Below are 8,703 nucleotides of genomic sequence, written 5' to 3'. Positions count from 1 at the left end.
TGCATTTGGTTTTTTTAAATATTATGTATAACTTATATTTATATTTATTACCTATATATGAGTGTATATTAGTCTAATTTATCTTAAAACAGGATATTTGCACTTTAACAAGCAACAAAACCTAAATGAGATGGTTTCGAATCAACCTTTAAAGATTTCTATATTTATAAGCAAAAATCAATTAAAAGAGGATTTACATCCTGGTACAAATGCTAATTAAAATACTTGTGAATACTCGGGCTTCTGGGTCTTTCCAAAGTAATAAATTATTTGCATTTAATTTAAAAGTTTATAATATTTAAAAAGTACAATAGTATATTTAATGAATTATGTTTCTTAATGGGTTTCATAAATTCTTTAAGGGCGTCTCTTATTTAGGTTGAAGTAGGTGGCTCTAAAAAACAATTTGAAAAGAAGAATGAAGGGTCGATTCCGTTTAAATGTACATACACAAACAAACGTGATTAATAAGGAAAAAAGCAATTTTACTCTTCCATCAAATCATCACTCTGGTTTTTTCAAACAGCATTTTTTATAGTGCATTTACTTAGGTACAATATAAAACAATAGACTAAGATAATCATTTATTTTGTTATTTATTATAAAACTTGTTTTTTTTTTAAATAGATTAAGGCGAATCATCAAAAACCATTAACAATACAGATCGACCAAAAAATCAGACAAACGAAACCTCTCCCATGGATGATGCCATGTTTTAGCGTAAAATGATTGTGTCACTAAAATGCCATGTTTTAGCGTAAGATGATTGTGCCATTACATAAAAAGAAATTTGATGCCACTAAGATGCCATGTTTTAGCGTAAAATGATTGTGCCATTACATAAAAAGAAATTTGGGCTACTGCAATAGTTTATAGATAAAGATTTAAATGAAATTAAATTTGAACAGGTTACCTCAATTGAGGAATTAGTAAAGCTCGAGACCCAACTTTTAAGAAAAATTAAAAAGAACATTCGATGCTACTGGAATTGTTTGTAAAAATGCGAAAGCGTATTGTTATACGATTTTAGATTTTATAATGATGGAAGAGGCAATCAATCGAAATTAAATATTATGTATGGTAACCATGTGCCAAGCGTCTTTTATTAGCTTATTTTTAATGATTTGGTTTTTTATTTCTTTGTTTATTTTTTCTTCGTAGTATTATTGTAAAATAATTTACCTTAAAAAACAAAAATAAAACAACAAAATTGTCGTAAATATAATGTAGTATATATAAAAAAAGGTTTACAAGTTTAAAGCTATAAACGTGTCTAACAAAACCTACGTATTTTTGGTTTATCATTTAACCGTGCTGAACAGCTGTTAGTTCAGGCATAAGTTTGGAAAACTTATGCCTGAACTAACTTAAGGCATTAAATAAAGTTTCCGTTCGGAAACTTTATTTAATGCCATAAGTCCGTTTTAAACTATAAAAAACACGAATTTAAAACCTCTTAAAACACGAGTTTAAAACCTCAAAAACACGTATTTAAAACATAAAAAAACTGGTGTTTGAAACCTTAGAAAACACGTGTAAAACTCCAGTTAAAATTCCCGTGAAATCCACGTGTTTTTGGTTTACGCCTGGATCGTAACAAACACGTGTTTATACGGGTTTTAATTCCGAGATTAAAACCAGATGTGCCGTCTGGGTATATATGCATTTATATATATATATATGTATATATATATATATATATATATATATATATATATATATATATAAATAGATATACACACACACATATATATATATATATATATATATATATATACATATATATATATATATATATATATATATATTTATATGTATATATATATATATATATATATATATATTTATATGTATATATATATATATATATATATATATATATATATATATATATATATATACATATATATGTATATATATGTGTATATATATATATATATATATATATATGTATATAAAATGTAGGGGAAAGGCGCCTATGATGGCATAGCGCCTATGATGGCATACCGGTCATATTTCCATTAAAATTGGTTTTGGTAAAAAAATGATTAGACCTACATGACTATACTGACTTTACATTAGTTTTAGTGAAATAACGTCTTTTGTGCACAAGTATTGTTTTTATAATCAACAAAAATCGATTTTGGGATGTCCTGTTGTAGTTTTATTTCCTTCATATATTTAAGATTGTGATTTTACTATTAACTGTGCAGAAATGAAATTTTCATGCATTTTATATTCAAGTTTTGTGCAATTAGTGGAATAGTTACTTTAATTTTATCTTTTGAACAAAGCAGACACAGCTTGTTTTAATGAAAATGATGACTTTTACCCATGATGGCATACTGACGAGTTGGGGGTGTTGAAATATTGACGAGTTGGGAAAACCTTTTTTTTTTTATAAGAAAAACTTATTTTTAAGTAAAGTTAAAAGAAAGCGATGCTCCAACATTTTTTTTTGGTCAAAAAAATACGTAAAACGCAATATATTCTATGCGCATGCGCAAAGTTTTACAATGCTGGTGTGTAGCATAAAATGATAAATTAGGATGTTTCGAGTAATTTCTGACTTTTCTGAGGGAAGACTCTAAGGTTAAATGAAATCATTAAGTTACTCTCGATCCTAACTAGCCCCATCCTTCCCTATGCCATCATAGGAGCAGTGGTTGCCTATGATGGCATACTTGTGCTTTTTTTTACAACAAGAATAACTTATAAAAAAAATAAAACTGATGAAAACTCCCAAGGTAATTATTGTTCTAGATGTAACAAGGAATGTATCCATATCAAAACTTTTATTATTGGTCTTCAGGATACTGAATAATGAAGCTTCAAAGTTAAGTATGCCATCATAGGCGCCTTTCCCCTATATATTTCTTATATATATATTCATAAATTTACCCATATATACATGCATAAATACATATTATTAAAATAAATAAAAATATATGGTAAAGAATAAATGTTAGATTTAAATATACAACACCAACTCTATAATTAGAACTTAATACTTTTCCTATTAAAATTAGAAGTTTTTCAAAAAAAATGGCATTAAAGTTTCTCTTTCAAACGTGTTTTTATATTAAAAAAACTTAATAATGCCAACTTTCATTATTGGTCGAAGACTTTATACTGAAGTATTTGCTTGATAATTAGGGTAAGGTGTTTAAAGTTTTTCAAATAAATAAAAAAATTAATCTGTTAACAGACTAAATTTAGTCTGACTTATATTGTTTTATTAAATTTGATATTACTTAAAACATCTGAATCTTATCAAAACTAAGTGCTATTTCTAACTTAGAAATAACGCATTTAATACAACTTTGCAATTTATTAAAATAGTCATTTTAAAATAAATAAATCATCAACAAAAATAACCTGAATAAACCGAATATACTCTGAGATTTATGTATATTTTAGATTATGTATACAACATGATGCAAAATCTAAAAGTTTTAAATTAGCCGCAATAAAAAGAAGTTATAAAACATAACTTTATTAAAAAAAATTTTTTATACCATCTGCATGCATTCTATTAAGTTTTCATTGCCTTTTCTTTACGGCAAATTATTTTCGTAATGGCTAGTTAATGAGACAATAATTTTCAATGTGTCACTTCCTCAACGTTGTCAAAACAACGTTTAATTAGCGTTGGCAAAATAACACTTTTTCAACGTTTTTTAACTACCACATTTTCAATGTTGGTATATGTAACGTTGAATAAGGGTTGTTTCATAAATAGCTTAAATACGGTGAAAAAGCAGCTAATGCCTAACGTTGATAAACCTTTAATTTTGCGACGTTTTTACAGTGATTATTTGCGTACTTTTATTCAACGTTGAATAAACGCATTTTTTTGAGAAGATAATATAAGTTGATATTTATACGCTTATTCAACGTTGAAAATGTGACGTTTAAAAAGCGGTTTATTTTTAACGTTGATGAAGCATAGATTTTGAATCGTCTTTAAAGTGGCTTTTTGCGTAAGTTGATTCCACGTTGAATAAACGTCTTTTTTTGAGAAGGTAAATTACGTGACAATTTCAACGCTTATTCAACGTTTAAGTTTACCGCGATTTAGTATACAAAAACAAACATTGATTAAACGTTGAAAGCGCGTTGTTTTTGTGACTGCAACGCTTTTTCTACGCTGCGACCAGTTTTCAACGTTGATTCAACGCTGACATGTTTGCCGGGATTTAATTATGTTTTGTGATATTTTCTACAGCGCATTTAAGCGTATCTTATTTACTTAACGTCTTTGAGTCACGTTAATTCGACGTTTTACTATCAACGTTACAAATCCTTGCAAAATAGACTTCTTTAACAGCGTTTATGCAACGCTTTTTAAGTAACGTTTTTTCAACGTTAAGTTGCGACGTTTATGCAACGCTTTTTGTGTAACGCTTTTTAAACGTTTTGTGGCGACATTTTTGTAAATTCATTTAGTAACGTTTTTTCAACGTTACGCAACAACGTTTAATCAACGTCTATTAAACAACGTTACATATCTTTGCAAAATTGATTACTTTGTCAACGTTTCCGCATTATCTTTTGCGACCGGTTTTCAACGTTGTTTCAACGTTGACTTTTTTGCTGGGTATGTATATTACGTCTAATGTAAACAAACGTTTAAAAAAAAAAAAAAAACTCTTTGTTTTTAGTTTCAGAAAAGGTTGGGCAGGACATCCCAGAATGCAATTTCGATCAATTAACAGGATTTCAAAGAGGATAAGTTTTATACAAAGTTGCCTTTACTCCGGATTGTTCTTGTACTTGTCTTGTATTTGTCTTGTACTTGTGTTGTACTTGTGTTGTACTTATTTTGTACTTGCCTTGTGCTTGTCTTGAATTTGTCTTGTGCTTGTTTTGTAATTTGTCGCTCATTGCAATCTGCTTCGGTAATACCATCAATTTTAAATCTTTTAAAAATATTTCTGGAAATGTATTCCATTGAAAAAAATTAGAAAATATAAGATACAGTTCGAATCTACGACAAATACAACTGAGAGAGATTGAGTTAGCTAAAAATGAACGACAAGCTTTACATTAGGGGCCTAAGATAAAATCTGGATCATTAGTGGCAGCCGCTAAAAGCGGCTAGCTGATATAATAGCGTAACGTTTTGGTTACATTAAACTGTTTATTTGTACAAATATCAGTTTTACAACCACTTATTATTTTATACTCTACAAGCTAAAACCCTATCTCTCTTTCAACTAAAAGATAGACAAAAATCTTTTTTCAAAATTAAATTTGCTAATTCTAGTAAAGAGTTAAAAAGAGACGGACAACGATGGGGTTTAATGAAATACGTTCGAAAAATAGAGCTTTTATCAAATAGCTGTCTAAACTGACAAATGAATCTTTACAAGATGTAGTCGTTGGCAACCTTAAAAAACAAGCTGTATTAAATTTAAACTCCATTACACAAACAAATTCTCCCAGCCTTCTTAGAGGTTATATTTGAATTAACTTCTTTGCATGTTTGTTGACTAAATCTAACTGAATAAAAAGAATTATTAAGTAGCTTACTTGTTCGTAGTCCTTTGTAAAATGAAGATAGACTTCGAGCTTGCTTGCTGAAAGATGTTTTGCATTAAGAGGTTGAACGGGCAATATGAGAAATATTTTTAGTGAAACCCAAACTTTGGTAAAAACAAAAGGCATGTATATATATATATATATATATAATCTTTAACATAAGCAAAACTTTAAACAATATAAAATAGTAAAGAGGTTGTAAACAACATAACTACAAAACTTTAGAAAAAGAAAAAAAAGTTATTCATTATAATTTTATTATTATTTATTAATAATAAGAATTATTAATTTAAAAATAGTAATAAAAATCCCCCCAAATAATTGAATAGTAGATAAAATAATTAGCAATACTGTAAAATGTTATTGAGGGAAAGAACTAAATTTATTTTTCTGTTTTCAGAAAGACAAAAAGAAATTGTTAGATCAAGATCAAAATTTGGCGAAACAAGTTTATTCCATAAGCGCGGTGCACGACAAAATTGATTAAAATTTAATTGACAAAAACCCAAATGCTGTTTACGGCCTTAATATTAGGAATAGCAAAATCTGCGCAACTGCATCTGTGGATTCTACAGTTGTAGCTACATCTATTCAAATATATTAAGAATAACAACAGGATTTTTTTCAAATGAAATTACACCAGGAAAATATTATTAAATATTTATTATTTTAACCAGAAACAGTTAAATATAAGATTTTTTCTTACATTAAAATACATCTGGAAATAATTAATAATGCATTACTTTAAATTGACGCAGTTATATATTTGAGTTTTTTTAGAGTTAGTTAGATCTGGAGAAAATTCTTCCAGATGTTATTGGACTTGAAGAAAAATTCCCAGATGTATTTACATTTCCTAAAAATATTGGTAGGGGTCATTGAATTTTTAGATGATAATAGATAGATGTTGTTGGAATAAATAAAATACAGATGATCTTTGACAAAAGTGCACAGATGATCTTGGGCTACTCCACAAAGAGCTCTGCATGATTTTTTTTTGTCAACACTTTTATATATGATTAACATGGTCGTATAGAGCTAAAAAAACTCAAAAAATAAAGGGTATTTAAATTAAGAAGTTAAGTGTATCCAAAGTTATTGCATTTTTTGTACTGGAAAAACGGAATTTTTTTTGACAAAACGCTTCGTACTTAAGTATTCAAAATTGGATGCGTTATGCGTTATGCCTTATGTGTTATGTGTTATGCGTTATGCGTTATGTGTTATGGCACTAAAATTAAGTAAGAAAGTATCAAAAATCTGACACAAAGTCAAAACTCGCGAAGGAAAAAAATCATTATATACATAGTTTCTATATAGTAATCCTTATTACTAATTTTTCAAGAAAGCATATATAAATACTTGTTTTAAATTGAAGAAAGGCTTTAATTGCCATTTTCACACTCTTTCACAAAAACCCTGTTTTTTTTTATATAAACGAACCGTTTGAAAAAAACGTTCCCACGGCTAGTTTTTTAATCAATAGTGGCCCAAGACATGAGAAATATATAAGTGAAGCCATACTAAACATACTACATTCTATATATGGTTGGAAAGGGGTGGAGCAAATATTTAATGTAAAAAATCTCAAAGGTCTAGCTTAAAAAAAAAAAGATATAATAGAGTAAAGCTAATAGAAATTACGTGTTTTTTGATAAATCTACAAAGTATTTTAAAAGATTGATAAATTTATCTTGAAATTATCTCATTACAAATATAATTATCTTATCACAAACAGAATTTTCTCATTAAAAATATAATTTTCACGCGTTATTTAATAAAATTTGTTGAGTAATCTGAAAAGTAAGTAGACTAAGTTTGCAGTTTGCTTTTTTTTAGTTTATTGATTTTTAGTATGTTAACATAGAAAGAATAATAAAGAAAAAAATAATTAAAATTCATTTTATAATTTTACAAACCCACTTTTTGAAACCTCTGCGTAATCAAATACTTTACGAGAAATTAAAAAAAAAATCTTAAAAAACCTGTTTTTTGAAATTTTATGTATGCAGATTGTGCAACTATAAATCTCATAGATTCTAATAAAGAAATAAAGCGTAATATAATTTGTAGAATCATTCACAACTACAATAGTTTCCATTAAGTTAGTCTCAACACTAACATAACTTAATAAAGTTTTAGGTACCAGTACAGAAACTTTAACATAATACGCAAAAATTTGCTACCAGAAACACATTATTTATAATAAGGTTATGTTGTGTTTGTCCATAGTTGCATTAATGGTAACAGTACTGTTTATGGGTATTTAGATTGAGTAACCTATCCGAAATGCGGTACTGAAAAACAACTGGAATTTTTATCCCAGTCTTTCATTTGGCTAAAAAAACAAAAATTAATTTTAAATAACTTTTTTTATAAATAAAAATATCAATAAAATCTGTATAACATAGGTACATTGAGTAATAACAGTTGTATGTACATATTATTATTAGCCAACATACAATGATATGTACATAAGTTTACGAGATTGAAAAGCATGTTTGTGTACTAACAATTAAATACAAACTTGTAAATATTTTTCCCATTATAGAAAAAAAAACATTTGATGAAACCTTTGAATCCGAAGATTCAAAACGTTTTCGCAACAAAAAGAATATAAAACAATTTTACTTATTCATGTGTTTTTCAAAAGCGTCATTATTTATTTATCTTATTTTTATATTCATATCGAATAAGAATTAGAGTCATTTAATGATACATTTAAAAAAAATGAACCGCAGCAAATATAAATGGGTTAAACTATTTGACTTTTTATTACACTACTTTATATATATACATATATATATATATATATATAATCAATCAATCAATCAATCAATATATTTCTGAAATATTTGGTATTACATTTCAAGGTTATTTACAAATAGTATAAACTACTAATATAAAGTAAACACCTAATGACAATGATTAAAATAGTAATGGTAATAATAATAAAAATAATATTTATAATAATAATAGTTATAATAATAAATAATAGTAATAATAATAATAGCAATAATAATAATAGTAATAATAATAATAAATAATAATAATATGTTATTTTAACAATAGTAATAATAATAATATAGTAATTATAATAATTTAAATAAATCGGTATAACTTTCCATACATCAATCGTTTATACATACAAAGTTACAG

The 8,703-nt window shown here is 26.7% G+C and overlaps 1 long non-coding RNA gene across 2 annotated transcripts in view; it reads left to right on the top strand.

The window, feature by feature from the left end:
• Positions 1-757, top strand: part of LOC136081020 (uncharacterized) — a 1,696-nt gene extending 939 nt beyond the window's left edge. For both annotated transcript variants that reach the window (XR_010638820.1, XR_010638819.1), the window contains exons 3-5: positions 93-258; positions 379-551; positions 628-757. This is a non-coding gene — a long non-coding RNA (uncharacterized LOC136081020). The remainder of the gene's footprint in view (positions 1-92; positions 259-378; positions 552-627) is intronic.
• The last annotated feature ends 7,946 nt before the right edge of the window (positions 758-8,703 follow it).

This window comes from Hydra vulgaris, chromosome 06, assembly GCF_038396675.1.
Source record: "Hydra vulgaris chromosome 06, alternate assembly HydraT2T_AEP".
Taxonomy (NCBI): Eukaryota; Metazoa; Cnidaria; class Hydrozoa; order Anthoathecata; family Hydridae; genus Hydra; species Hydra vulgaris.
The sequence above is the reverse complement of the archived record's forward strand: the minus strand, read 5'-3'. Positions and strand labels throughout refer to the sequence as shown.